Here is a 15,744-nt window from a genome sequence, read left to right on the forward strand (position 1 = left end):
TTCAACTGTTTTAGCTGTATTGGAAAAATCAAGATGCTTCAAGATTACTGATGTATCACAATGCCACTAAATACCTGGTGCCTCTTCCACAGAAATGAGATACTGCCTGACCCCAATCACTATCTCATCAGTCCTGATACTTCAAGGAAATAACACTCCCAGTTCCTGCCTTAGACACTGCTTAAAAAATAATTTAAATATCGCTAAGGATGATAATACAGAGCCACGCTGGAACCCAAGTATTTTGGGTGTCCCATTTTATACAGCAGCTGTTGGTTTGAAGCGTCCTAGGAACATAACCCAGCCCTTGCCAACAGAAGTAAAAGTTGTGCAATCCAGCTCCGAGCATTTTATCTTTGTTGTATCTTTCAGCAGTAGGTTTGTGTAATTATATGTTGGGTAAAGACATGACAATTGCCTTTTCACTTTAAAGTCTATTTAGCCCTATGAAAATTCATGAAGTAAAAATTAATAAGCTTCATGCAGCTTCAGCACTGACCTGGTTTTTTTCTTCTCTTTGCCAAGAATTTGTTACAGGTTCTCCTACCACGAGCTGATTCTTTCCCCGCCGTCAGGAAAAACCATCAGAGAACTCATCGCATCCAGTAGCACCAAAAATCTTTCACCCATCAGCACTGCAGTCTTACCAGCTCACTAATATTTTCTCCTCACAGAATCTTTCCATACAGGGTTTGTTTTAAAGCATACTTTAGTTTAATGTGAACGATGGGTCCAGCCACCATTAGCAAAATACTGTAAGTGAATATCTGAGGGATAATGGATTCTTGATGGCAACTGTATCTAAATGGGCAAATTAAATCATAAACCAATTTTAGCTTTTGATAAACTTGATGAGTTGCTCACTGCAAACTAAGGGAAAAGAGAGGAGAGGGCTCGGCTGACTTAGCTTATCAGACACCTTTAATTTCCATCTTCAGAATTTCATGCTGTGGTGAGAATATGAAAGATATTGATTTTGCTCGTACCTACAACGCAGGACAAGAGCTAAATTTGATGTCAGTTACCCTATGTTCTATGCAGCAAGGCAGATTAAAAGCAACAGAAAAGCCTGTCCCTGTGGGTGTAAATCTTTGTCATGGACATTGCAGTAACCCCTGAAGGCACCAGCTGAGCCGGCACGTGCGCAGTGCCTATAGGTGTATCTTCAGTGCCCGCTCCCAAAGATCCAGAAGCAACACAAACACACTGCAGAAGTTGGTGTCCTCCCCTTCTGCAGTGTTTTTTGTTGCAGCCTATAACCTGAGCTCCAGTCTGCTGCCATTAAGGCCAGCTATCGAGGACTCCTGCCCTGGCACGATGCCCGTGGCGATGCACCACCAGAGAACACAGCTCTCAGACCACCATGGGGTCACACAGCACTGACCACAGCCAGGCACAGGTCCTTCAGCTGATCCGCTGCCCTTCTGCCAAGCTCACCTTCCCCTCGCCATCCCCTCCTCCCCACGGGGCCCACGGCCTTCACCGTCAGACACCGGATGCCCCACGCTTGCCCATCTCAGGCAACACCGCCTTCGGCACCGCACCGGCCCCAGGGCTGCTCCCAACCAGGGCTGAACTCCCCGCTGCCGGATATCAAACGATTCCGAATGTCACAAACCCAGCTTTGTAGCCGGGGCTTTGGCTTACGAGGATTAAAGCTTAAACACTCACCTCCTACATTGTGTGTCTAATAATCCTGTAATAATACCTCCCTAAGACTCAGAAGATGAAAGAAAATAAAGGGTGAAAACAAAAAGAAAAAAAACATATTTTTTTTCCGTAAGTTTTCATGGGTGGGCTGGAAAAGTCTGCTCCAAACTCGCCCCCATGAACAGAGCATGGGATGAAAAAAGAGCGGAGGAACACTGAAAAGACAAGGAACCGACTTTGACAGATGGATGTAAATGTGCCTTTCAGTGCAGGGAACAGTTGATTCTAAGGCATGAAATCAAATTAGTGCATCTGCAGCTGCCTATGTGTCATCCAGCTTCATATTTTACACACTAAAGACATTTTTTAACCTCATGTTAGCTACACTTTTTTTTTTTATATTACACTCCAGGATTTGCAAAATGGTAGTGGCAGGTATTAAAATGAAAGCTGAAGCATGGTACAATCTGTCTCGTTTTCTATTGTAACATGACAGAAACCTTTATTTGGACTCTACTATCAGGTAGAGGGCGGCAGTTTGGAAGAAACCAAAATCCCAGCCTCAACTTCATCAAGAAATGCAAAACTCTTCAAAAAAACTGTCAGCAAGCAGTTCCATATTTCTTGGCGAAGCTGAAGGTATTTGGTCATCCCCCTGCAGCTCTTCATCTCCCTGCCACGCACCGAAAAGCCTCCCCCACCAAGGCTGAGCAGCGCTGGCGCCTGGACACGCTCCCCAAGGACGCGGAAGCGCGGACAGACAGACCCGAGCGAAAGGAGGCAATTTCAGCAAAGGTGTTGGAGCAGCCCAGAGCCTGTTTCGCAGGAGAAGGTCTCGACGCCACGCCGAGCGCGACGCATCACCGGGGAAGCGCAGGGAACGGCACAGAGCCCAGCTGCCCGGGAAAGGTCCCTGTCCTCGCACGCGTGGCGGCTGCCTGCTCCTCCACCGCTGTTCTCCTGAGCCCACACTCAGGCAGGCTCGAAGGGAAGCCAAGGAGCAGCGCGGGCACGTGCTGCTCCCCATCGCGTAGCCCCCCGCACTGCGCCCGGGGTCCCTCCTCCACGCAGCCTCCATGACTTTGCAGTTAGGTGTTTTCCAGCGCTCAGGGTGAAAGGCTGTCGTGCCCTTAGGCAGGTGTCCCACCAGCACAGCACTGAAGGATCTCCTGCAGAGAATCCAAGCCTACAACTGGTTTTGGAGATCTCCGGTGCTTTTCTCTAAGCTGGCTGGGTTGATGAACTCCCTGATATTTATTCTAATGTGGCTGGAGGACCAGCGCAGGATCATATATCTATACATACAGAAAAAATATTTTTCTTGTTAAAGACCAATTAAAGTTATTATTAGGTGCCCATGTATAATGTAACTGCATTGCACTATGGCCAGATGGAATTTAAATAATAAATAATTTTTAAAATGAGTATTTTAAAACAAGAGTTGTGTTTGCTGTCTTCAAATTTCACACTCAGTGCTTTGAACTTACTAGTTACTTCATATTTCAAAAATTGAGAACAATGCGGACAGCACAGATAAACAGAAAATTTTTAGTTGATTTTCAACATAAACATTATTGTACTACACTTCAGCTTTCCATGAGCAATGATTACATTACAGAATACCTGCCTACAGCCCTCAGAATTGATCAAAATACAAAGCTGAATTTGTACAGTTTTTATAAGCAATTCCTGAGGGTTTGGTCAAATTCAGTACAGGATAAAATTAAACAGAGATTGATTTATGTAGCAGGAACTGTAGTTGCAAGGTTGGTAAATTGTATATGCTGGAAGTGGGAATGTCTATTGCCTGAACACAAATCAGATTAATTGTAACAGAAATAGGAAGACAAAAGGTACAACATTTTTCCTGTTTTCTTTCCAGTGCAACTACCAGACTAATCTGTGAGCAAAAAAAAAACCCAAACAAACGCAAATACATGAAGGGTGATTGCTTGTAATGCAACGAGACAGCAGAACCAAATGAGGGTTTCACAAGTCCTAATCATTTGGTTCCCATCTCTGATGCTTCGTTTGTCATCCCCTGTATAGCAGAAAGTGCAGACTCAGTAAGTTACCAAGTGAAGAATTTTCTCAAATCTAAGGATCCAAGTGCTGGATCCTGCACTGGAACGATTTCTTCATGCTTCCCTTAAAATCGAGAACTCTTCTCTGCTGCATAATTCAGGAAAAAAAAAAAAGGTAGCTTTTGCTACCTGCCAAGGAGGATTAATCTGGTAGTTTGGCATTTCTCCTTCATTTCCTCTGGTAGAGAAGTGGGTTACAAACTTCTCAGGTACCTCAGAACCCAGCAATACAAATGTGGGTGAATGAGCAGGTGCAAGGGAAGAGCCAGTCCGGTGCTCGGGCTGCGTGGGCAGCTGTGCACAGAGCCCTGCCTGGGGACCTCTGCTCTCGGGCACAACGCAGACATCTGGGTAAGGACTTCCCCACACGTGGGCTGGTTACCTACGCACTTATCTGTCAATGCCATAAATTCATAGGTGATAGAGCCAGGACAGGTACCCCCACGTACATGGGAAGACAGCACCCGCACAAGCAAAGCCCTGTTTTGTTGCAGGATGCTCCGAGATGACACGACAGCGTCTGAAGACCCTTACTCAGGACGGAAGGCATTAGCTTTTGAGGAGGCTCTCTGTGCACTCTTCTAACTTGTAAAGGCCTCTGAACAGTCAAAGGAAAAACCCAGAAAGTCAATAAAAGTTACATCAGCCAACTACCCGGAACTCACACATTACTAGTTCTGCATCCTAACCCATCCAGAAAAATCAGGACCCAAATTATTATTTATTTTTATCATAGAGGAAATCCCATTTGGGCACTGAGAATCTTCTATGCAAAACAAGTTACTACTGTGAGAACTTCACAACTGAAGTAATTTCATCATTGTTTCCTATGCGAACTGCTGTCGTTTTACTAGTGATGTTGCTTGAGCACCAGTACAAAAACTAGTAGGAAATATCTGCATTAAGACGTGATCCAAAAGCAGCTCTTTTTATGTAGATCTTTCTTCTCTGACTCAGCGATACCACTGATGAATAACACAGCTTGCAAAACACCTCTGACTTCATCAAGCCTTTAGCCTCCTGTAGTACTGGATTATTTTACCCCATCCCACTTTCCTTTTCCTTGAAAGCCCAGTGACGTCTCTGTCATGTTACCATTTAAAATCCCCTGTTCTTACATGCGTGTTACATTTGTGATGCCTGCTGTGGCTGCACACTGAAAGCAAAGTGCCAAACAACGCAAGGAGAAGGAGGGGAAATCAAAGCATTTTAGAAGTCTTAAGCTTGGCAAAAGCTGTGTATAGTGTTGCTTAGGCTGCAAGCTGGCTGGAGAAAACAGTATCAAAGCACCACCTTTTCCAATTGCTTCAGCTTCACTTTTAAAGTTTAATTTACTGCTGATTGTAGATCCCGGACTTACACCTCTGAAAACCATGTATTTCTATGTATTTTCAATTTATGCAAGAAGCAACAACTCAACAACAGCACAGCCATCTGATATGTCTTTCCCTAACAATGAACCTAAACTGCTGGCCTGGAAGCACCGCTTAGAAGGACTGCGAACCCATAGTCCAGTCCTGCCCTTGATTTTCTTCAGACTCATCACTTGCGGAAGCGTTTGTGAAAGACATAGCCAGAACTATGAAATGACAGTCCAGTAATAAACAACTGATGAAAATTTCACAACCAATCTGCTCAAAGTCCATGAGGCTGCATACAAACGAAAACAGAATATAATAAACACTGAAGTCTCTTCTAAGACCAAGTCCTCCAAAAAGCCACTGCTCTAGCTGTGAAAGCTCACCTAACGTAAATCCACAACGCACGGGTATTTGTCACATTCGAATATCAATGCAAAATTCCCATTTGGGTTGATTTTACAGTGCTCTGACTTCATTCACTAGTAGCAAAGAGACCTTTATTATATTCCTAGAGATGATGAAGATAAGGCTGGAAAACTCATCACCGTCCTGTGATCCCATGTCTGCAGTTGGACCATTCCCCTGTTTACCAGCAGGTCCAGCAGAAGTCTTTGAAATTCCCAGGGTTCTTGATTCATAGGCTAAAGCAGAAAATTGCTCTTTCTATAGCAATCTTAAAATACAAACACTTTTACCTGTAAATCTGTTGGTATAAGTGATTTCTGCGGGTTCATCCCTGGCAGTAGATGAGATGTTCTCATAACGCTTCGCTTCCTGATATCTGGATACAAATTACAGGAGCTGTACTTCCCAAAATCAGCATAAAAAAGTTGAAAATGCATTAGGTTTGGGAGTAAGCTTGGCTGTCAGTATAATATTTCTATTACAGCAGCTACCCAATTGGAAAAAAACAGCTCGTGCTCGCATATGATAAAAATAAGCAGACAAGTTTGCTGCTATGATTCTGGAAACTTTTGACACTTGCAATATTTACATGCCATACACAGTTTATTCTAAGATAGCAATTAAAAGTCTTTCTTTTCCTACATCAAATAAAGTCAGTTTTGGTACCCATGACATGGAGGATCGTGAGCCTGGCCAAGCGACAGAAGCACAGGCTCCAGCTCCCAAATCGCCCGGGGCCTCTCCCCCCGGCTCCCATTTGCCACTGGCCCGTAGTTACCCTGTAGGCTTTGCCAGAAACCTTCGTTCCTGCTTCACCTGCCCCTCTCTGCCGAGCGGGCTGTGCTGGGCGCTTGCACAGCTCGCTCGCAATGAGATGCCACCCACTCCCCACGCCTCGTGGGTGCTGTGACTCACGAAGGCACAGCGAGTTGAAAAACAATCAGAGTAGATGGACCTTTTTGATCTGCTGCCTTGTGATGTGTTGTCAAAGAGTGAATGCTCCTCGAGACACATAAACACGTGCTAATTCTGATGCAGCAAGCTTCTCATGCAGCCCTGTCTGCACTTAAAGCAAATCCTCCCTGTGAGGATCTCACGGGAGCTTTGGGGAGGCTGTGAGCAGTGCAGCAGTCTGGGGCGCGGTGCACCCCACTGCCCGAGGAACTGAGTTTCATGGAAGCAGCAAGCATCTGTACTTCTTTTCTGTACCAAAGAGTAACTTGTTACAAACACACCCACACTACAGAAAACCTCGTAAATGGCTGTCCAGCTCGTACACCAGCCCCAGACTGGCTCTAACCCCCCAGACCCAAGGGCAGGACTAAGCACAAGGTGAATCAATTTCCTAAGGCACGTTGGTGCAGCCAGGCCAACCGCGAGGACGCCGGGGCCAAGGGAAGAGCCAGGGCACAGTGACAGCGATGACACATGTCAGTCCATCCGCAGCACCCCGCGGAAGGAAACCCAGCTGGGATCCTGCACGTGCTCTGCATCAGCCGCAGCATCGCTGCTCCGGTTTGACTTCACCACCGCTCTGGTCTATGCACCGCTGCCAGCGGAACACGTTTCTGACCTCAGATCCTACGATGCATCAGATAATTAGCTTTTACTTAAGTTTTCAGATCTGAGAAATGTTTTAGGACGCCATATGATGAAAGGTTGCCAGCAAGCTTCTTCATTAGTTTTAACGATTATTGCAACTAAATCACTGTAATCACCTGACTTCCCACAGCAAAACTCACCTCGTAAAAACCACATGAACAGCTTGGTTCACCCCAGAGATGGACAGATACAGCGTACACTCAACCACACAGAAAGCGCGGGGGAAACCCCTCGTAAGAAGATGCAGGAACTCATTTCCATTTTTTTGTGTTTTTTCTCTCAACAGCTATGTAAAGACAAGAAGAAACCGCAATTTTAAAGCGAAGTCTTTACCCGATGCACTCAACGGCAGTGCCAAGGCCGGCTGGAAGGAGCCTTGCCAGGGGCTGCGAGACGCAGGGCAGGCGTGCGCTGCCCGAGAGCCCCCTCTAGCACAGCTCTCCCCGGCCCCCGGCCGCCCCAGAGCCGCCACGGGAATACATTTATCCGTTTCTGTGCTGTTAGAGGGCTCCCTGGGCCACCGCGTTATTCTTCACGGCTGCTGTCAGGAGAGGGAAACGCGAGGGGCGTTCAGAGGCAGCCAGCCTGCACGGCGCGCAGGGCTGCGCACGCCAAGCCTGCCTCCAGACCGCTCGCTGTCCGATGCCCAGAAACAAGACGAGGATCTTTGCCGTCATTATACAGGCTAAACCTCATTTGGAAAGGCTGCAGAGAGAACTGTAAAGATTCCACTCAATCTTGGTAAACAAGTTTATATCCTTAATTTTCCCATGCAGTTCATCTGTCAGACTAGACATTTAGCTCTGCACTCCGAAGGCAGGTTAATCAAACATGTTTTAAAATGTATATAAAATGCTGTAATGAATAATATTTGTAGATAAACTGATCTGAATGTTATCAACTGAAAGGAATTACTTCAGGACCTAGAAGTATTTCTGTTATCAGATCACACTTTCATATTTTTATAAAACTGTGAGGGGGTTTTTTGAGCCTCAATAAATAATATTCAGCTCTTAAAATCTGTTTGAGCCACAGCATACCTGAGGAAACAACTGAGCATGATTCAAACTTATCAAGTATCTATCAATTCTACCAACAAAGCATGAAAGGCAAAAACGAAATAAAACTGCAATAAAAATCACTAGAGAAATATGTTTTCCAGGGGAAGAGCACTGCTCTTCCCAAGAGGTCCCGCCACAAGACCTCTTCCCTGAGCTCCTTCCTGCACCCAGCCGGTCGGGTCGAACAAGCACCTCGCTTGCTGCACCTCACAGCAATTCAGACTGCTGGCTCCCCAACTTCTCTGACAAGACGCTCAGCAGCGGAGACCTCTGTTCCTCACCACAGGAGCAGGGGCCGCGGTCCTCGTGCACTCCATGTCCTTCACAACAGCTGCTGAAGCCTCACATCTTCATGTCAACCAAGACACTCCCAAAAGGACGCAGAGGCACTTGTGCAAGGACAGCAGGGCAACGGCTCAGTATCGTCAGCTCTTGGATTTGTGGAGCAGCGACAAGAAACCACCCTAGACTTCTGCTCTTCACATTCAGGACCCTTTTTTGTGGCCCACAGTAACAAGGGATGTAACAGCTGGCACTCCTGCAACTAGCAAAAGAAGCCTTAAGAGGGCTGTCTAACCAAAAAACTTGTCTGTATGTTTCTACTAGAGCTAATAAAAAATGTTCTCTCTCCCTGAAAACCTTTCCTTCTTCAGGACTTTCTCAGACTCTTCAGCTGAGAAGAGCAGGTCCCAACAGTGTTCTCCATCACTGCCCTCATCACAGTGCATGCAGAAACCTCACCATGAACTCAGACAAACTGTCCTTTTGATTTGTGAGGCTCACAAAAGGATCAAGGCTTCAAGCTGCTGAGAAGAGGAGGATCAGGCTATGATTTCTCCTCTTTTCCTGCTGCTGGAAGAAAATATTTTATACTCCTCCAAGTCTCACATCCAGTCTTTTTCCTTTTTTTTACCATTATGCCAATGAATAACTATTAATTTCTTACAGACACCTCAGACCCCAGGGAGGTCACTGGGACAAATGACTTGTGCAAATACAGCTCTGTCATCATCTCTCTATCTTTTCTCCTTACCTTTACAGCACTTTATTTACTTGCTACCTGTTGTCTATATACTAAACTGTAACCTCTCAACAGCAGAAGCTCAGTGCTTTGCTTTAACAGCCTACAAGGCCCTGACCTGAGCCCTGACTGCCCTAAACTCACACCATCACCAGGAATGAGGCAGATATTTCTGCACTGGAAGTGGGTTTTGAGTGCTGTGCCTTCCACGACATCCGTACCCCATCACATTGACTTTGCAGGGAACAAAACAGAGCTTAGGAGCAAAGATGCAGGCAGAGCACGTTCTCGGTTGCTGACCTCCCGAAGTCCAGACAGCGCTAGTCATCTCCTCTGATGGTCCATGCAAGTGTACACACTCAGTAGCTGTCCTTCAGCAGCCTTAGATCTCACCTGCAGGGTATCTCCATTACAATGGACAATATTAATGTTGGTATCTTCATGTCACAGGTCTGAAGATAAACTGCACTGGAACTAGTCATGTGTTGGCTTACCATCAAAGGAGGGCTTAAAGATCACCATGCCAGAGACCCCCTCCCAGGGCTTGGCGAAGCGTAAGTTGTTGTCTGGGGCTAACCACAAGGACACAGATGCCAAATCCACAATTTAGATTTGTCCCTCAGCCAGACTCTCAGGTCCCTGGTGTGTTGGGTTTTTTTCCAAGGGGGCTTCATGTGAATAATAAAGACCCAAATCTGCTTTCTGTACTTGCAAGCATTCATCTTTGGGAAGATCCGCTGGTTTCAGCTGTTACAGAGGTCACATCAGTTATTTGTACAACTCGTGTCAGCTTTACAAGCCAGCAAGGCAGATGGCTACATACCTTCTTCAGCAAGGTAGTCTGTAATGCTGGGATTTGTTTGACACTCTGCCATAGGGAGCCAAAGAGGACTTTTTTGGTCTGCTCCCATTTTTTCCAGACACTGTCCATTCACATCTCATGTGGAAAGCTACAGACTTCAGAGTCTATATCCATAGACCAGAGGTCAAAAAAGGAGACAGGAAAGGGCAATGGAGTACAAAGTAGGCGACACTGCAAAGATGGTTAAATAAAAAGTGGTTTTGGGGGGTTTTTTTAAACAGCTCTGTATAGTGCAAATGTGACAAAACCACCCACAGCAATACAGGTTAAGCAACATTTGTCAGGAAGAAAGAGAATAAAAGCAGGCACTAAAACAACAGAAATAATGACTCTACTTTCCGGATTTTGATTCTAAAACGTCTGGTGCCTCAGGCAGTTATCTGAAAAACTCTTCTTCAGCACAGAACCTCACCGTTTCGCCTCAAATAGTGGTAGTTAACAAATATTCCGTGTGTGTGTGCGCGTATGAGAGCCACTGACAGACAGCCTATAGCTATATGGAGAGATGGAGCTGCCAAGAGGGAATAGAAGCAAAAAGAAATATTAGAGCAATATATCTTAAGCTTGGAAAAAAATATTTCCTCCTTCTTTGTCTTTCCCTCCATGTCTGGGGGAGTTGCAACCTTGAACTGCACCCAAGCCACTGCCTTGCGCAGGGAACACCGTGGAAATTGCCTCCTCCACAAGAATTGTCTCATCACACTCAGAAGTCACCATCCAAGCTGCCCATCTTCACTTTCTGGAGCATACAATATAGCAAGATTTTTCTCAGCGGTCTTCACTGAACTGCTGTGCCAGTCGCTACATATCTCCCATGAGAGAAGATTACCAAGAGAAATGGGAAGATGTTACCACACCTCTGAGTGGGTAACACTCATCCAACTGGGATTACCGCAGTCGTCATCTTTCCTCTTGTTGCTTATGATTTTGGAACACTAAGCTGAGCAGTCCAGCTAGAGCTCTGAACTCCATCTGTGAGTTTTAACTGTGACGGTTACAAAAGCAGACCATCAATATTTAAAGAGTAACTGTTTCACAGCATGCTTCCAGATGTTTTTGCTTTTATTCTTGCCTTCTTACTTAGAAAGTCAACAGTATGTGATATATTAAATACATAGTCTACTCTGACACTCATCTACGTGCTGTTGTCTGGTGGGAGTATCCTACAACAGACATGTACGTTATTTTTTGCACATTTACCAAAATGAAATTTGGGTTCAAGAGCTGCCAAAATGCAACGAGTAAACATCCTCAGGCTGCACTGAACCCCTCTGCCCACATGCAAGGTACCCAAGAGGCAGTGCCAGGGCCAGGCCATTGATCCCAGCGATACGTCTCCTTGTAACAGCCAGCCCATGGGAGATGCAAGCCAGCCGCCACCACCTGGAGGAATCGTTCTGTTGATGCTGAGACTTGTTATTTACTGCTATAAATATTGCTCTTCTATGCATTCTCAAGTCACAGAGAAAGCAACTATCAACAGAAAAGATATCCTAAAGCAGAGCTCAGCTCCTTCCGTGCCCAGAGATGCTCCCGCCTGCTTGTCCAGGGGATCTCTGCTGCTGGCCTCCAGAGGACGTCCGTGACGCCTCCTCAGCAGTGAGCTTTATTCTAGAACCCAGGAACTCCCGTGCCCCTCCAAAAGCACACGCTGCACAGTTCAGCTGGCCGAATAATGGCGCATATTCTCCTTACACCTCTGGGAGGAAAACCACCTTGCATTTTTCCCCAACAGAGGGATGTGACTCCAGAGAGCAGAATTCCCTTGCCCTGGTGGAAACACTCTCGGACTCCCAGTTTTGTCTCTCCCACCTAATTAGGGCACTTCCCACGCAAGGGTTTTGCCAACAGTGCCAGTGAGGAATAAACCAGTGGGAGCAGAGTGCTTGCCTACAGCCACCTACATTATCTGCGGACGTAGATGTCTATGCCTGTATCCCTCAGGCTGGCCATTCACCCTAGCATACAAAAAGTACATTAAAATCCCATTCATTTCCCTCCATTTGGATTTCTCTTGTCTGAACCACACAAATGTCCACATAAGCCTACATTTGATTACAAAAATGCTTTGTATTCCATTTAAGACTGTTTCGTCTGTTATCCAGGGATGCAGGAGGACTCTGAGTTGTGTCACCTTCTAGTCTCTGTCAATAATGTCACTATTTGATATGGAAACTATGCATACTATTATATTCTAATTTGATATTTAAAATATGCTTTGGCAGACAGCTGACTCCTGTTGATGCATTTATCTGATTTCTCTCTGCCTTTTTATTCTGAAAATACTCAGAGGGAATATGTCACACCACATTTTCATTATGCACACTGAATCTATATAACTTCCATTTTCGTTTTTTCTAGAGCTTGGTAAATACATGAGCACATAAAAAAAAAAAGAAAGGAAAATGCCAAGACTGCAAATTGGGTAAAATTCAACCACATGCTAGAGAGAGAACTCCTAGAGCTCTAATCTTAGATACTTGATCTTTGTCGGCTTCAGCCCTGTCCCTTCTTTCTGCTCTTCCTATTTCAACTCCTTGACTCCAGATTCCCCATCACTTCCATCTCAACCTGTGTAGGCCTCGCCAAACATTCCTTCTCTTCTTCCACCTGCCTGCCTTTTGCAGGAATATTAGAGTATTTTAAAAGGAGAGGAGCATAGTTTTCTGCAGAATACTAATCCTAAGGATTACTAGTGACTAAGGATGTTCCTGCCTCACACAAACAGCACTCGCCATAGTTGGCTCAAAGTGGAATTAATTTCACCAAAAACATTGCAAATACTTAATATTAAGGATTAGGCTATGGACCAATTGGACAGAAAACTGGGAGACTGCTGCTCACGACGGATCAATATTTATAAGGCAGTGATACAAAGTGATGTGGAAAGGCGAGCTGCACTGCTGCAGCGAGCCCGTCCACCCGGCAGAGGAGAGACAGACTGACAGCCACTGACATAAAGAAAATTACACCATAAAAGCAATACCAATTCAGTTGATGAAGCAGTTTCCAGAGGAAAAGCAAAAACAACCACCATGTCCAAGAACAGGAGGCCAACCAAATGCAAAGGGAGAAAGGGAACAGAGGAGAATCAACAGAAAAATCAGAGCAACAAACTGGCCGGGCAGCAGCAGCTCCCATGGTGAGCAACCGGGCAGGGAAAGCTCCCACGTTCCTGGAGAATAAGCAAAACTGGCTTCTCAGGAAGAGTATTTCTGCCACTTCTAATTGCTCCCGCATGAGTAACTGCCCTAATTCAATTAAGTTTTTATTTCTAATGAACTCTGGTGAAGAGAGCTTAGTCATGAAACCAACACTATCATGGAATAATTGTGAGCACAGCTGAAGCAAACAATCCCCCAGACAGGAAATGCTGTGAGCGAGCTGGAAAAATTTGTCTTCAATATATCAGTGAGAAAAGTTACTCAGAATTGAGCAAATCTTTCATCTACTTTTGGAGAATCTATCTCCATGCAAAATGTAAATGACCTGGTAGTGGCCACACAGCTTTTTAGAAAGCTTTGGCATTCTAACAGGTTCATTTTTACATTACACAGTGTTATTATCTGAATTACCAGCTCTCCTCCATCACTGGATACGAATTTTCTCCAGAGAATACTTAATTTTTTGTATATTTTAATGAATTCAGTGTGCAGTAGAACCCATCATGTGAACCCACGGAAGATAAAAAGCGTCATTTAAGAGAATGAAGGTTACAAACGGTTTCAATTAAAATTACACAAACCCCTGGATTATGTTTTCCACATTTCAATATTTGTCCATGATGTGCACACAAACAGCCCTCTGAAGAATCCTGCCCTCAGTAATTTTCCCTTTTCTTAATCCTGATGTACAAAGCCTGGCCTCCTGGGATATTAAGAGGATCTCATAAGGACAATCCAACTTCATATTGATTGTGTTTCCTAGATCCATAAAATTTGTTGCCTTAGGAAACACAAGAGTGAAGGAAAGAAACAATGCATGGTTTAATTTAAATAGCACTTCTAGCAAAAGGGGAAAAAAAACAAGCCACAAATGGGAAAAAAGCAGAGGATGATGCTTGTTTGCTAAGATTGTACTACGTGAAACATGCAATGCAGACTGACAAGGGAAGGAGATGATCATTGTTTGAATAACATCAATATCAACACAGACACGTGTGAATCTGGCAAGGGACAGTGAAGATCCAAACTCCAAATAACACTGATGTACCAGTAAATATTATTCAGACAGCAAGAGGGAAGGGAGGAGGAGCAGAGGCTAGCTGAGACTGGAGACAGGCTGGGAGACACTGGGAGTAATATTTGCTCCAAGTTACTGCTGGGCAGTAAACATGCAAATCTAATTAAGGCTTTCTCAGCTTCTCATCATTTTTTTTTTCCCCTCTTTTTTTTTTTTGCTCTCTTTTTCCATCTGGACCATCACAGTTATAAATCACAATTAATTGAGGTTTCAGGTATGTTCTGCTAATTGTTCAGGTGTAATTATTCCTGCCTCAGAAGAGGGATGTCAGCACTGTGCAGCCATGGAGCTGAGCTGGTGCTCTGGAAGACGTAACAAAGCGACCCTCTATGCCTTACAGGCACGACATAACCCTGCTCCGCAGAGTCCTACAGACATGAGCTAGTGTGGCAACAAAACTGGGGAGAACGAGAAACTGCACGCGGCAATGCGTAACCCAACCTTCACCTTTTATCCTGGTATCAGCGCAAAAAAAGGATGGTAGCTCTTCGCTAGACTACCTGGGGGGGTTCTTCTGAAAGACGTTTGACTATCTTCCTCTTTCGGAAGTTTGGTGATAAACTCTCAAAGCCTCCTCCTGCCTTTTTTTGTGACAGATGACTTTTCAGCCCATCTTGTCGTCATTTCTTGTCAGCAGAGCCATTTCTGAGACATCCGGCATTTCGCAGGGTGCAGTGTCAGACACGCCAGCACACCCCGCCGTGCACCGTCCGAGCCAGCTCCGCACCCCGCAGCACCCGCACCCCAAACCCGCAGAGACCTCGCACTGGGGGGAGCCTGATCCCGGCAACGGGGAGCACGCTCAGGCCAGCGCTGCCCTCCGGCACCACGGCTGCAGCAGATCAACCCTTCCACCCACACACAGGCATGGCAGCAAACCTCAACAAGAACCAAAAGCTGCGGCCAGAACTTTTAATTCAAAATGCTTAAGAGTTGACATTTGGAGAGGTAACATCACAATTCATTGTGCTAAATCAATTACTCATTATCAATATAGCACTTAGCGATGTATAATTAGCATGTAAAAGATATATTTAGCTGTAGATTATACTGGTAATAAGGGCTACACGAGCAATAGCTCTATAATTACATTTTATGAATACAGGAAACCTTTGAGAAATGCTCTGAGATTTAATTGACATTTAACAAGATAACTACAGCAAGTTAATTAGAAATTATATGCTAAAAATATGAATTAACTTTTAAATAATATTTTAGCTTGCTGCAATATAACTATAGTAGCATGTTATATGCCAGTGAAACACCTAAATGAAATAGTTCTTTCAAATACCATCTTTCTAATTCATTTCCCACAAACTAAAGCCTGTATTATCAGCTCCTCATTCTGAATCCTTTTTGGTATAAAGAGGCTGAGTTGATCAGCTCAGTGAAAGACTTATTTTTACACTCCTTTCATACTTTTTAAAAATGAGATTTCTCTTACATTTCTATCAGC

This window comes from Opisthocomus hoazin, chromosome 25 (genome assembly GCF_030867145.1).
Source record: "Opisthocomus hoazin isolate bOpiHoa1 chromosome 25, bOpiHoa1.hap1, whole genome shotgun sequence".
Lineage (NCBI taxonomy): Eukaryota > Metazoa > Chordata > Aves > Opisthocomiformes > Opisthocomidae > Opisthocomus > Opisthocomus hoazin.